The following is a 16,372-nucleotide window of genomic DNA, read 5'->3' on the forward strand; positions in this document are numbered from 1 at the left end:
GCTGTTTTGTTGGGTAGGTTATCCTTTTTTTTTTCTTTTTTCCTGCGGGGCAATGGGGGTTAAGTGACTTGCCCAGGGTCACACAGCTAGTAAGTGTCAAGTGTCAGAGGCCGGATTTGAACTCAGGTCCTCCTGACTCCAGGGCCAGTGCTCTATCCACTGTGCCACCTAGCTGCCCTGGTTATTCTTGATTGTAATCCTAGCACCTGTTCTCTCCAGAGTATCATATTCCAAGACCTCCAGTCCTTTAATGTAGAAGCAGCTAAATCTTGTGTTATTTTGACTATAGCTATATGATATTTGAATTGTTTCCTTCTGGCTGCTTGCTATATTTTTTTCCTTGACCTTGGAGCTCTGGAATTTGGCTATAATATTCCTGGGAGTTTTCATTTTGTGTTCTCTTTCAGGAGGTGACTGTTTCAATTTCTCTTTTATCCTCTGGTTCTAAGAAGATTGGAGCAGTTTTCCTTGATGATTTCTTGAAAGATGATGTGTAGGTTCTTTTTTTTGATAAGGACGTTCAGGCAATCCAATAATTCTTAAATTATCTTCATCTATTTTCTAGGTCAGTTGTTTTTCCAATTAGATATTTCACATTTTTTTCTGTTTTTTTTTTCTTCTTTTTTATTTTGTTTTATTGTTTCTTGATGTCTCATGGAATCATTAGCTTTTACTTGATGAATTCAAATTTTTAAGGAATTATTTTCTGGGGGTGGCTAGGTGGCGCAGTGGATACAGCACTGGCCCTGGATTCAGGAGTACCTGAGTTCAAATCCGGCCTCAGACACTTAACACTTACTAGCTGCGTGACCCTGGGCAAGTCACTTAACCCCAATTGCCTTACTAAAAAAAAAAAAAAAAGGAATTATTTTCTTCAGCAAGCTTTAATATCTCCTTTTCCATTTGGCCAATTCTACTTTTTAAGAAGTTCTTTTTTTTTCCCAGTTAATTTTTATGCATCTCTTTCCATTTAGCTAATTCTGCTCCGGTGGATTTTTGATGCATCTTTTGCCATTTGGCTTATTCTAGTTTTTAAGGTATTTTCTTCAGTATTTTTTGTGCCTCCTTTGCCAAACTATTATCTATCTTTATGATGTTCTTGTATCACTGTCATTGCTTTTCCTCATTTTTCTTCTACCTATCTTACTTGATTTTTTAAAATCCTTTTTGAGTTCTGCCAGGAATTTGTTTTTCAGCCTGAGACCAATTCACATTTTCCTTTGAGGCTTTGGTTTCTTCTGAGTTTGTGTTTTGACCTTCTCTGTTACCATAGAACTTTAACTTCCTATGGTCAGGTTCTTTTTTTGTTATTTGTTCAGCCTGTTTCTTGACTTTTAACTGTCCCAAGTTTCAGGGTTTTTTGTGCAGCTGTTTTTGGAGTTAGTTCTAGGGATGTCATTCTCCCAAGTTGGTATGATCTAAGCAGGTGTATGTTGACTACTTTCCTGGCCCATGCTCTGGTCTGTGAGCAACCCTGAACGACGACCAGGGCCCCCACTCCCCTACGGCCATTAGCTCTGGTGTGCTGATGCTCCTCCTCACCCAAGACTGTGACCCGCATCCAGGTATGCGCAAAGCAACAGCATCCTGGCCCCATTGCCAGCAAAGGGACCCTGTAATCTCTTCCTGATATTCTGACCCCCTTACTTTCTGTGAACTGAGAACTCTGAAAGTCGCTACTGCGGATTCAGTTGTCCCCAAGGTCTGCTGCTGGCTTGCACTGGTACACTCTCAGCCTCGTGCGACAGACCTTTTCTGCTAACCTAAGTTATCTTGGGATAGAAAACTTTCACCCCATCATTTTGTGGGGTATGCTATGAGTTTGGGTAAGTCACTGCCTCTTCTCTGCCATGTAGCTCTGCCACTCCCTCCCCATCCCTTTAATTTCATCTTATCGGATCCAGCCCAGTTTTCTTGCCCGATGAGATGTATTTGGTTCCTGACTCTTATCTGATGTACTCATTACACCTCACACCTTTGTATCATCTTTAAATTTGGTAAGAATACTATTGCTTAAGAAAAAAAAAAAAAGCAGGCCCAAGCACAGATTGCCCAAGGCACTTAAGGTTTATTCTTTGAATTCAGCCACTCTTCTTGTGTTTAATGCATGTGTCTGTTTTCAAAATGATAGTTCCTATTGAACATTTTACTAAAATCTAGGTAAACTAAATCTACAACATTCTCCTGGTCAGTTAATTTTAGAAACTGGGGGAAAATAAAAAGTTACCAAAACATTACCTTTTCTTGTTGAAACCATGTTGTCTCTTCATAACTTCCATTTCTACATGTTCACTTAACCATCTCTTGAATACATTCTAGAATCTTCCCAGGATTCAAAACCAGTCTCCCTGCTGGACAGTTTGCAGGTTCCATGACAATGCTATGACACTTAGCCTCCTCTGATCCTATAAGACAAAATCACAAAATTTTGGGAGTTTGTAGGGATCTGAGATCTTGGCAGGTTGAATCATTAGGTTAAATCTAATAAGATGAAATTTAACAAATATAAATTTATTATATTTAATGTGAGCAATGAAAAGCTCCCCCCCCCAAAAAAAAACGCCTACTCACATCACAAATACAAAATGGGAGCAGTTTGGTTAGAAAGTAGTTGGGCTGAATATGATTTGGAAGTCTTTAATGGACGGCAAGCTCAATGTGATGAGTCAACAGTGTACTATGGCAGCCAGGAAAAACAAAACCAAAAGAAATGTGAGCTTGGGCTGCATTAAGAAGCACAGCTTCCAGGAATAAGGTGACTATTCTGCCTTTGCAGATGATGTCTGGAGTACTCCGTTCAGCTCTGGGTGCCCGAGCTTAAGAAGGACTTCTAAAAATTGGAGAGTAGCCAGAATTGAGTGAATATTCTGCTTGACAAGCCCCAAGCTCATGCTATATAAGGAACTGGAAATGTGTACCTTGGCATCATCTATGTAGGGATAGATGGGCTCCTTCAGAGCACAGGTAATCACCAAGGGAGAGAACACAGAGACAGAGGAGGAAAGGGCACGGGACAGAGCCTAAAACATCCTCACTAGAGAGGCAGGAAATAACAGCAACAGTTAGGTGGAGAATCAGGCCACAGCCATGGCATGGAAGCAGATGCAGGAAAATCCGAGAAGATAAAGGGTGGTCAAAAGTCACCAGCTTCAGGGGCAGCTAGGTAGCGCAGTGGATAGAGCACCGGCCCTGGAGTCAGGAGGACCTGAGTTTAAAGCTGGCCTCAGACACTTGACACTTACTAGCTGTGTGACCCTAGGCAAGTCACTTAACCCCAATTGCCTCACCAAAAAAAAAAAGTCACCAGCTTCTCTGCCTAGCTTTCTGACTATGCCGATTCCCAAATCTCTCCCTAGTCTTGTTTCATCTTTTGAGCTCCATACCTATAGGGCATCTCTCCTTGAAAGTCTTAATAAGCAATTCAAATTAAACATGTCCAAAATGGAATTTACCTTTCTTCTCAAAGTCAAGGAATAGAAGGATTGAGAAATAATCATTGGATTTCATGGTTAGGATTGTTGGCAACCTTGGAAAGAGTAGTTTTAAGTGAATAGTGGGGTAAGAGGAATTACAGGCACAAGCAGAGACAACTCTAGCCGTTTGGCATTATAAAGGGGGCAGCAGGGTCAGGTGAAGGTTATTTAAGAATGGAATGTGTGATAGCTTTGAAAAAAGCCAATAGATGAGAGAATGATTGGTGTGGCCAATTTTTGGAGGAGATGGAATCAAGGCCACAGTTACAGAAGGTTAGACTTGGAAAAGATGCCTCTTAGAGACAGGAGAGGAGAAGAGCGTGGATGGAAAGGTTGCAGGGGTTTTAATATGTGTAGAGGAGAAAGAATTCTCAAAGGATCGTCTCAACTTTCTCACTAAAGTAGGAATTGAGGACATCTGCCGAGGGAAAGGGGCTGGGGAGGCACTGGGGGCTTGAAAAGAGACAAGATTATTTCAAACTGCCCCTGAGCGGAGTGAGATAGTAAAAAATAAATAAAAGTTTTGCCCCGCAGTAGTAAGGGCCCCAGATGAGATATCATATGACTGTGTAGCCTGCCTAGTTAGCAGAGTGATGTGACTTCCTCCCCATGGCCTTTTCACAGCTTGTGAGTACAAGGCAAGAGGCAGATGGCAAGGGGTTTCCAGGGTTAAAGGCTACATAGGGTCTAGAGAGGATGTGGTAAGAATGAATTAGATGAAGATGAAAGTATGGGGAGAGATAGAATAGGGAGGAATATTTTCACCCCAGGAGAGAGCAGCGCTGAATCACTGGAATTAGATGAGCATTTGCTAGCCTCAGGACTGGGAAGAAGTGGTTTTCTGGGGATTCTATTTAGAGACATGTGACAATGGAGTCAGTCACCTAACATATATAAATTCCCTACTATGCGCCATGCTTAAGCAAGGGGAATACAAAGAAAAACAAAAGACAGTGCTTGTTCTTAAGGAACAGTCTAATGTGAAAGGTTTTCCCCCTCCAAGCAACAAGGAGCAGGAGACCAAGGATTCAGGCCCAGTGTCTAAACTGAATGTACATGGTACCTGCTCCTTACTTACAATCCTTGATGATGGATCCATGATGGTGGTGGGGTGGATGAGGTACTCCCAAAAGATAAACTACACCTGGAGCAAGCCTTCAGCTGTGGGTCAGATCGGAAATCTGAGGCCTGGGTCCTTTGGGGATTCCATCTCATGTCTCAGGCCCTGACTGGAGCAACTCTAGGTCCTTTGCCTAACTGTTCTTGCTTCCAGCCATGCTGAGGCCTCCTTATCAGTGGCTTGGATAAATAGAACACTTCCCAGAACTGCAGATCAAAAGGTCATAGAGGTAGGGCTAGAGGGGACCCGAGAGGTCAAAGTCTTGTACAAACTCTTTCCTTTTGGAGATGAAGATATTGAGAACCCAGAGAAATTCAGTCACTTGCTGGAGGTCAAATGGCTAGCAGGCAGGAGAGCTGAATTTAAACCCATGCCCTTCACATTACCCCGCATTGTCTCTTATCTTGGGTGACATGATCCAAAAAGATTTTGACACGGGTTAGGCAAAGTCTAAGAAGATAGAATTTTGTACATTTCTGTATGTGCATAATTTCTAGTTATTAGAGAGCTACCATGTGGCAGTAGTGCAAACCCCTTGAAAATCCTTCATAAATTTTAAGCCCCCTCCATTTCTTATATAGGTTTCAGCTGTGCAGCACTGCCATTTGGATTAGTTAGACGAGAATTGTCCTGTGAGGGTTACTCCATCGACCTCCAATGTCCAGGAAGTGATGTCATCACAATCAAAAGTGCTAACTATGGAGGAACTGATGAGAAGATGTTCATGGGTTATTAAAAAAAATTTAACTTTGGGGGCAGCTAGGTGGCACAGTGGATAGAGCACCGGCCCTGGAGTCAGGAGGACCTGAGTTCAAATCCGGCCTCAGACACTTAACACTTACTAGCTGTGTGACCCTGGGCAAGTCACTTAACCCCAATTGCCTCACTAAAAAAAAAAAATTAACTTTGATTAAGGCACTTAGTTCTGAATCTGATCTGGGTGTTTTAGAGGCCTTGTAAGCTTAGCATGAGTCAACAGCAATAATGTCGGCCAAAAAGGGCCAGCGTGACCAAAGCTCCTCTGACAAGGGATCCTATCTAAGATAGAGAGCTGATAGCCCTTGTGAAGACTTGTTCTATTCTGGGCATCCCATTTTGGAAAGATATTAATGAATAGGAGCATGTCCAAAGGGGAGCAACACGAGATGGTCCCTGTCCTCAAGGAGCTTACATTCTAATCAGGGAAGAAAAGACATGGGAGGGTCCAGTGCAAAGCAGCTGGAACAGAGACAGAGCAGACTTGAGAGAGGATGGAAAGTGAAGCAATGGGGATGATGAAGGGAGGGGAGGTAGGGAAGGCAAGAGGAGGGTAAGGAAAGGGAAGGGAAAGAAGGGCAGGAAGGGGTGGTGCTCATCTATTTTAATGACTATCCCACGGAAGAGGGGTTAGACTGCAGGGGGTGAACGCTGCAAAGAAGCAAGTTTAGCCTTGATATAGAAGGAAAGGCTTCTGACTGACCGACTGGAAGCCGCCTTGAAGTGGAATGGTCTGCCTTGGGAGGCAGCGGGTTACCCCTTATGGGGAGCATTCAAACAAACGCTGAATAGACACTTGGGTGTTTTGTACCGGCGAATTGGAGTAAATGGCTTCTGACGTCTCTTGCAGCTGGATAATTTTGTTGTCATCTGGTCTACCCCATTATTTTTTGGTTTGTAATAGCCGGCATTTATGTAGCATGTGAAAGTTTGCGAAGCGCTTCATATAAAGCTATCTCCTTTGATTCCTACAATAGCCCTCAGAGATGGGCGCCTCATGTGACCAATGAGGAAACTAAGGCTGAGAGAGAGTTTAAATGACTTCCCTAGACTCACACAGCTAGGAGATGTGTAGGCTGCACATTCACCCAGTCCGCCACTTTACTGCCTCCCGCTCCACATTTTTATAGATGAAGAGAGACAAAGAAAGGAAAGGTGACTTACCCAAGGTCACCCAGCTAGTTAGTGGCCAAGGTGGGATTCAGACCCAAATCTACTCTCAAGTTCAGGTTTCTGTCTATTATTCTGCATCGCTTCTAAGTTGTCTAAGTTAAATAAAATATTAAATGTGTAAAGATGTGTAGTGATGGTTCTAACATTTTTATGTCATTGATCATGTGTGTGTGTATGTGTGTGTACATACACATAGATTACCGATGCCAGATAAATGGGGCTGAGGGGCAATCCAGACCTGTGATTTCATCTCTGCAGCTAGGAAGATAGGTGGTACTATGGATTAAATGCTGAACCTGGAGTCAGAACTCCCAAGTTCAAATACAGCATCAGACACTTAACTGAGTGTCACTAGGCAAGTCACTTGACCTTCTGTCTCAGTTTCCTTAACTGTAAACTAGAGATTAATAACAGCACTTCTCTCCCAGGGTTGCTGTGACAAGTAAATGAAATAATATTTGAAAAGTGCTTAGCACATAGTAGGTGCTTAATAAATACCTCTTTCCTTCTTTCCCTCCTGCAGAGAATTCCCAGTAGGATGGGCTCTCTCTAATCTAGAATGGCAACTAACCTGTGATTTATAGTCTCAGAAAGTTGCCCAGGGATAATAGGGCTCTTCCGTAATTCATATTCCAACAATATTACAAAAAATGGTTTTCTACTTTTGATTCCTGAGCTTGATCTATTTCCACCTTTACATTTTACAGGTTGTTGTTGTTGTTGTTGTTGTTGTTGTTTGTCCTTCATTCTCAAAGAGGACCATGACATCGGAGTGATGTCATGACTTGCAGTGAATTGGATGTGAGGGCGGGCTGTGCAAGGTCAGCAACCTCACTCTCCTCCATTGGCAAGATGGAGATGGCCCTGGATGTTTGAGGCAATTGGGATTAAGTGACTTGCTCAGGATCACACAGCTAGTGTCTGAGGTGAGATTTGAACTCGGGTCCTACTGACTCCAGTGCCAGTGCTCTATGCACTGTGCCACCTAGCTGCCCCTTACACATGAGGACACAACTCTCAGAATGGTGAAGATATCTTGGTTATCAATGTTTTGTTTCACCTAAATTTTCCCCATATTCCTCTGCCTTCCCAGAGGGGCATTCCATATAACAAATAATATTATTTTTTTAAAAAGTAAACAATGAAGGAAATTTTTTTTAAAAAGATCAATACAGGGGGCAGCTAGGTGGCGCAGTGGTTAAAGCACCGGCCCTGGATTCAGGAGTACCTGAGTTCAAATCCGGCCTCAGACACTTGACACTTACTAGCTGTGTGACCGTGGGCAAGTCGCTTAACCCCCATTGCCTAAAAAAAAAAAAAAAAAAAAGATCAATACATCAAAAATATATGCAGCATTCCACACCCATGGACCTCCCACCTCTGCACAGGGGCAGGGGGAGGCGTGTCTCATGGCTCTTCTCAAGCCCTTGTTTTTGACACTGTCTGTGTTGTTGGCAGCACTGTTAGACTGGGCTTCTTGCCCTTTGGCCAGACTTGGCGGTCACAATTGAAACTTGTTTCTGATTATTAAAATAACCAATCTATTCCCTGGACCCAATGAGACTTAGCTAAGTCCTTCCCATGGATTTTCTTAAGTCACGTCTCATTTTCAATCTGCCAGGGCAACAATGGGTTAAAAGCCAGAAGTCATCTTCTTGCCCTTCCATCAAACTAAATTGCTTCTCCAACTTCTACTCAGCCAGTCCTCTTCACTCACAGTCTTCTTGGGTTTCCAAGCTCATCTTGTATCACAGGTGCAAGATTTACTTTAATTATCTCAACCAACAGCTGAGGGGGGCCGGCCTATTACCCATCTGGTCCTAATCCAGCCAAGAGGCTGCTATACCCTATGCCAATATCCTGAATTGTCAGTGGCCCTGGCTTTTCCTGCTGCTGGAGTTTTTATCTCATCTGCCAATTGTGGAACCATTGAAATGTCAGCCCCTACAGGCAGCTGGACAGACAGACAGACAGACAGACAGACAGACAGACACACACACACACACACACACACACACACACAACCTTCCCTCTCTTGTCAGTATCATAGCTCTGCCCTGGCTCACTGGTCTCCAGACCTTTCAAACTTGCAGGAGCCAATGTGGCACGTTCGATGTTGTCATGCTTACAGGACTGTTACTGGTCCCAGGCACTTCAAGCTGACATTTTGAGGTCTTCAGTTTTTCTGGGGCATGACAGTGGATATGGGGCTTCAGTTGTGGCATTAACTTTCTCTTCAGAACCTTCTCTCAGCCTTTCCTATTTTAATCTGTAACACCGGGCATAAGAAAGCTTGACATTGGGGCAGCTGGGTGGCGCAGTGGATAGAGCACCGGCTCTGGAGTCAGGAGTACCTGAGTTCAAATCCGGCCTCAGACACTTAACACTTACTAGCTGTGTGACCCTGGGCAAGTCACTTAACCCCAATTGCCTCACTAAAAAAAAAAAAAAAAAGCCTGACATTTATGTAACACTTTCAAGTTTGCAAACTATCTCACATGCCTTCCCATTGGAGCATCTTGTGAAAGAGGTGCTATAGGTATTATTCCCATCACCCCCATTTTACAGATGTGAAAACTGGCCCAGGAAGAAAAAGAACAAGATTCAAAACCAACTGACACCAAGTCCAATATACCACAAAGAAGACTGGATTTGGAGTTGGCAGATAGCAGGTCCAGCTCCCAGCTCCAACACTTTGCTGGCCAGATGGCCACTTCAGTGGTTTCAGCCTTTAATGTCTTCTTGAAATGGGCCCTGCCTACTTGCCTGAGTTGTTCTGAATCAATCAGGGTTCAGTCCAAAGACCACTGGGTTCCCAACTCTTATATTTAATGTGTGACTGACCCATTCTGAGGCCATTTCCTCCTCTATAAAATGGGGATAATAATGCCCTCCTGTCCTATCTCACAGGACAGTTGTTAGGATCAAACAGTATACTTTGTGTTAATTTACTTTGCAAATTGTAAAGTGTTAGACAAATGGTAGGTGGTCTTGTCAGAGCCCTCTGGCTTTTGATGACACCGGGCGCTGGGCAATAATAATGGCTGATGTCGCTTAGCACTCTTAACATTGACAAGGCATTTTATAGACACTGTCTGTATAACCTGAGACAACAACCCTGTGAAGCAGCATAAGCATTATTATTCCTCAAGGAGAGAAAGTGGAAGCTGAGAATAGTTAATGAACTTACCCCAAATCACAGAGCTGGGAAGGAAATCCAAGTATCTGGGCTCCAAAAATCAGTGTTCTTTCCACTCTCCCAGATAGCTTCTCATCATGGACCTAATCGGTCATTTTCGAGCCTTCTCCGTCAGTGTTTAGCGGAGTGGTGACCCAGGCTTGGAGATGAACAAGACAGCCACCTTGGACACAATCAGAGACTCTTGAGCATTGGAGAGGACCTCAGCTGCCATCCGGTCCAACCCACACACAGAAGGAATCCTCATGATAACATAAGCTATGGTTCTCCTTCCTCTGCTCAAAGACCCGCAAGCTGGGGCAGGCATCATCTTCCTGGGTTGCCCATCTCACCCTTGGTCAAACTCATGAGTTGGAAAGTTTCTGCCACTGCCTTGCAACTTCAAGCACTTGTCCCTAGTTCTGCCTTCTAGAGCTAAATGAAGTCATCCTAATCCTTCTGCGTGCCAGTCCTTCAAATGCTGAAACATGGCTGTCTTGTCTCCTCTTCTTAAGTAAGGCTCAGTTCCTTCTCAGGCAACATGGACTCAAGCTCCTGCACCATTCCGGCTGCCACGACCAGGGCTCTTCTTTTTTTTTTTTTTTTTTAACATATAAGGTATTTTATTTTTTCCATTACATGTAAAGATAGTTCTCAACTTTTGTTTTTACAAGCTTTACAATTTCAGATTTTTCTCCCTCCCTCCCCTCCCTCCCCCCTCCCCTAGACAGCAGGTAATCTGATATAGGTTATATCTATATATCTATATACATATACATATAGATATATATATATATACACACACATATATATATACACATAATAACCTTAATTCTATTTCTGCATTAATCCCGTTACAAGCGAAAAAATCAGAGCAGTGATGCAAAACCTCAAAATAGAAAAAAAAACAACAGCACCCAAAACAAAAGAAATAGTATGGTTCAATCAGCATCTATACTCCACAGTTCTTTCTTTTTTTTTTCTTGGATTTGGAGATCCTCTTCTATCATGAGTTCCCTGGAACTCTTCTGTACCATTGCATTGGTGAGAAGAATATAGTCCATCACAGTAGGTCAACACTCAATGTTGATGATACTGTGTACAATGTTCTTCTGGTTCTGCTCATCTCACTCATCATCAGCTCATGTAAGACCCTCCAGGTTTCTCTGAACTCCTCCTGCTCATCATTTCTTACAGCACAATAGTATTCCATTGTATTCATATACCACAACTTGTCTAGCCATTCCCCAATTGATGGGCATCCCCTCATCTTCCAATTCCTTGCTACCACGTAAAGAGCAGCTATAAATATTTTTGTACACGTGGGTCACTTTCCCCCTTCCATGATTTCTTTGGGCAAAAGACCTAAAAGTGGAATTGCTGGGTCAAAGGGTATGCACAGCTTTATCGGACCAGGGCTCTTCTTAAAACTATGACTCTCAGAGCTGAACCCAGTATTCCAGATGAAGTTTGACAAGGGCACCTCTGAATGAAGGGTGGGGACTGTGGCATTATACCGACATGTTAAACTTACAGTCCACTAAACCCCCCAGATCATTTTCCAGAACTGCTGCTTATCCATGGCTATCTATCCCATCAGGTACTCATGAGGCTCTTTGGGAGCTAGGGGGCACAGTGGGTATAGCATCGGGCATGGAGTCATTTGCCTTCTGTTCCTTCCACTTACTTTCCCTTACCCCAGTGGAGAAGGAATGAAAAATAAAACCCTTGTTACAAATAGGTATAGGAAAGCAAAAGAAACTTCCATTTTGGCTATGTCCAAAAAATATTTTTCATTTCACATTCCGAGTCCTTCACTTCTCTGTCAGGAGACATCTTCTGGAATTGTGGATGGTCATGATGCTGATCAGATTCCCTGATTCTTTAAAAGTTGTTTTTACAATATTGTTATCATTGTATAAATTATTCTACTGGTTCTGCTCACTTCATTCTGCATCAGTTCATAAAAACTTTCCCAGGTTTCTCTGAAGCCGTACCCTTAATAATTTCTTACAGCATAATTTCTTCCTTCTCTCCTTTCCCTTCTGCTTCTCTATTTATTGAAATGTATTTCTGTACAAAATGTATATGTGTATCTTTACCTCCTTTTACCAGTTTAGAAAAGAGTGGGGTTCAAGTGTCACCCATGCCTCCCATCCCTTCTTCTTTGTATGGTTTTCTTCTTGTATACCCCAATTACAGGCTACACAGAGAGATAACCAGTTCCTTGGTCTTGCTATCACCCACAAATTCTCCACTTCTACATCTATGAACTCAGAAATTCTCTCGTCACTCTTCAGTTGTGTCCAACTCTTTGGGACCCTGCTTGGGGCTTCCTTGGCAGAAATATTGGAGTGGGTTGCCATTTCCTTTTCCAGCTCATTTTACAGATGAGGAAACTGAGACAAACAAGGTTAAGTTACTTGTCCAGGGTCACACAGCTAGTAAGTATCTGAGGCCTGATTTGAACTTAGATGAGTCTTCCTGACCAGGTCTGGCACTCTATTCACTATGCCATCTAGCTGCCCATGCAATTCTTTTTTTTTTTTTTTTTTTTTTTTAGGCAATGGGGGTTGTGACTTGCCCACGGTCACACAGCTAGTAAGTATCAAGTGTCTGAGGCCGGATTTGAACTCAGGTACTCCTGAATCCAGGGCCGGTGCTTTAACCACTGTGCCATCTAGCTGCTCCCTGCCCATGCAATTCTTATCTGACCATATGTTGTTCTACCTCCCCCTTTGCCTTGCAACTTCAAATGCTGCTTTATCCTCAGCATGACTTTCAATCCCTTGACCTAATTCTTTCTCAGGCTTTTATCCTTGCACTGGCTACATACTTTTCCTTCCCCATCTTGACCACTTAGCGGTTTAACTCTACAGTGTCCTGTTCTCTTGAGTTTTCTACTCCTTATTCTATCAATCAGTGATCCTGCCCCACCAAACCCCCAGCCTAGTTTACATCCATCATCTTTGCCTTTCCTCCTCCTTATGTGCTACCAAATAAAACTGGAGAAATATATTCAACTGTGCTGACTGGATCCACCACAAATTTAGTTTACATCACTTCAACTGGGCCCTTTACTGTGACAAGGGAATCCTTTTACATCTCCCTAAATGACTGCCTATTCCACTCCACTCACTATATCCCACTCATTTCCAAACCTTTCCATTCCTTTTCAGGCTTACCCTGGCTCCTCCTAGCCTCTAAGTTGAGAATCTTGCTTCTTATTTCACTGAAAACAAATTAAGGCCATGGACAGAGTAAACTCATCACTCAAATGCCTTCTGTCACTCACTGTCCCTTGACCCTTGTCTCACATGAAGACTTGGCCCTTCTTCTTGCCAAAGTACATCCTTCGACATGCACAAGTGATCCCCTTCCATCCCATCTTCATCATCAGATGGCCTCTCTCATCATCTCCATTTTCTCACTAATCTTCAGTCTCCCCCATTCTCAAAAAACCCCTCATCCATCTATGCCTGATATCATCCCTTATTTCCCCTTTAGAGAACCTTGAGGCCACCTACAATTGATGCCTCCCTTTCCTTTCTTCTCACTCTCTTCTTGACCCTATAATCTGGCTCCTGATCTTACCATTGCTTTGAAACTGTTCTCTCCAAAGTTACCACAATCTCTTAATTGCCCAATCCAGTGGTCCTTTTTCAGTCTTCATCCTTCATTGACCTCTCCACAGCCTTTGGCACTGTCAATCTTCACCTTAACATTCTCTTCTCTCCAGGTTTTTATGACACTTTCTCCTGGTTCTCCGACCTGACCAGCCTTTTCAGTCCCTCTTGATTTGTCCAGGTCACACCTGCTGATAGTGGGTGTCCCCCAAAGTTCTGTCATGGGCCCTCTCCTCCCTCTAGTCTACTTCACTTGGTGATACCATAATTCCATTACTTTATCTTGATGATTCTCACATCTGTTCATCCAGACATCTCCCAGCTGATTGTCAGTCTCTGATTGCCCATTGGGCATTCAGAATTGAATATTCCATATACATCTTTTTTTTTTTTTTTTGGCGGGACAATTGGGGTTAAGTGACTTGCCCAGGGTCACACAGCTAGTAAGTGTTAAGTGTCTGAGGCCGGATTTGAACTCAGGTCCTCCTGACTCCAGGGCCGGTGCTCTATTCACTGTGCCACCTAGCTGCCCCTCCATACACATTTTAATCTCAACATGTCCAAAACTGAACTCCTGATCTTTTCCTCCTAAGGCCTCCAACCCTTTAAACTTTCCCATTACCATCAAGTGCCATACTATCCCCCAAGTGCCTCAGGCTCCAAACTTAGATGTCATCCTCAACTCTTCACTCTTCCACCTCCCATATCCAATCTGTTGCCAAGACCTGTCAATCTCACCTGCATAACATCTCTTGTATATGCTCTCTTCTCTCCTCTGACACTCCCGGTGTAAGTCCTCATCACCTGGACTATTGAAATCGCCTGCTAGTGGGCCTCCTGGTTTTGTCTCTTCCCACTTCAGGCCATCTTCCACTCAGTCATCAAAGTGATCTTCCCAAAATACAAATCATTCCTCTCTTCAGTAAACTCCAGTAGCTTCTGATGACCCCTAAGATCACATGCAAAAACCCTCTGAATCCTTGAGCCTTTAGTCATTTGGAAAGACTGGGGTCCTCTTTTTAAGAGTTCTCTCAGGTCTCCTCTTTCAAACCTCCATCCTCTAACTCCTTGGTTTCAACTTCAGAAAGTAGGTCAGCATTTCTTGCCAAGGATAAGAAACATTTGCTTGAATTCTTCCTTTATCCCATACCTTCCCATTTTCTCCAGCTAGATGGTGTAGTAGATAAAGCACTGAACCCAGAGTCACGGGGACCTGAGTTCAAATGTAGCCTTATATACATCCTAGTTATGAGAACCTGGGCAAATCAGGTAACCTGTTTGCTCCAGAGCAAGTTGGACAGTTTAGATCTAGTTGAAACTTTCTTTGATGAGAAATCTTTGAATTATTTTAATTCTCAAATCACTTTCTCTGCTCTGTTGCTCTAAGTAGGTGATTTTCCCCATGAGCAGAAAGCTGTGTGTGTACCACATTTGTTAGTTTGGATATTGTTTTAAATCTGAGAGGATTTGTGCTAAAGTCAACAAATCTCTCTTACATCCCTGACTGTGCTAAGAATTTTATTTGTGGCTGAGAATCTATCCATCTGCCAAGGACCCATATGGTTTCATAGCTGGGACATTAGATGGCATCTAGTCCAATGTCTTAACTTTGTAGATGGGCTAACTCAGACCATGAGATCTCAATCAAGATCACATACCTGAAGGGTGTATCCAATACTTGAACCCAGGTCTCCTGAATCCTAGTCCAGTGAGTATGTATTTTACACCAAAACTGCATTTATAATGAATGGCTTAGAGGTTTGGCAGGTGGGAAGGAGTTGACATATATAATGTGGGTAATTAAGATACAGATAATCCAAAAATCTCATTTCAGTCAACATGTATCTGTTCCTTATCATGAAACTTTTTTTGGTGTCCTAATCACTGGCAGAAATGTTAGTGGAATAACTTTAGTGCAGACAGCAAATTGGAGAGGCAAGGGGTCTGAGAAATCCTTAAAATGGACAAGCAGAGTATCATCAAGAGTTGGTTGCATTTCAAAATTCAGTCCCATACAAAACCCCTAAAAATCACTTTACAAATAATCACTGACTTTGAAACAAGCACTATGATAAGGTAGGTGGCGCTATAGTGCATAGAGCGCTAGACCTGGAGCCAGGGAGACTTGAATTCAAACCCAGCTCCAGATACTTACTATCTGGATGACCCTGAGCAGTCACTTGTTGGCTTCAATTTCCCCATTTACAAATAACAGTACTTACCTCCCAGAGTTGTTGTGAATATAAAATGAGGTATCTGTGAAGTGCTTTGCAAACCCTAAAGCACTTTATACATACTAGCAATTCTGATCTTCACTTGGCCATAAGTAGCTTAAGGAGAGAAGCACACCTGTAACTGGAGGCTGGGGGCAGGTGTTTCTATAAACCCAATCCCATATGGCATCTAGCTGGTCTGTAAGCCTAGAGAACTAGAACAGCACCCCAACAACCTTCTTTATTCTTTTTGATTTATTAGAACTTGTGTCAACTAGAGATCACGCTGTGTTTGTTGACTGCCGGGCATCCCATACCATAAATAATATCACTCGGTTTTAAGGTCACGATTCTTTCTTTGAGAAGACCCGATATTTTCCATTACCAGACTCCATTTGAACTGATTTTGGCCTCTTCGATTTCGGTTTCATTTGTCCTGAAAAAGGCTCTATGAGCAGTAGATTCAGTCAGGGGTCCCATAGTGTTCCCAGGACTAGCTTAGGAACCACTGCCAATCAGTGACATTTCATCCCCAGGTACCCACTACGAATATAGAAATACAGGAATTTGGTTTACATTTTTGGAGAAGATTCTGGAAACCCCGATGGACCCCTTTCATACTCACCTGCCTGTTCACTGAAGTTCAAATTTAGTTCATATAATGAAGCACTTTGACCAAGGAAAGGAATCATTTTTGTGCCTACACTGTGGATCACAATCCTGTCCAGTCCCTCCTTTGTGAGAGGGTTACTGATTTATCATTGCGGTGGCACAAGCTGCTCCCTCCCCCCCCCATCTCCCTTATGAGCAGAGTGTGCATTTGCAATATGGCT

This window comes from Dromiciops gliroides, chromosome 4 (genome assembly GCF_019393635.1).
Source record: "Dromiciops gliroides isolate mDroGli1 chromosome 4, mDroGli1.pri, whole genome shotgun sequence".
Classification (NCBI taxonomy): Eukaryota; Metazoa; Chordata; class Mammalia; order Microbiotheria; family Microbiotheriidae; genus Dromiciops; species Dromiciops gliroides.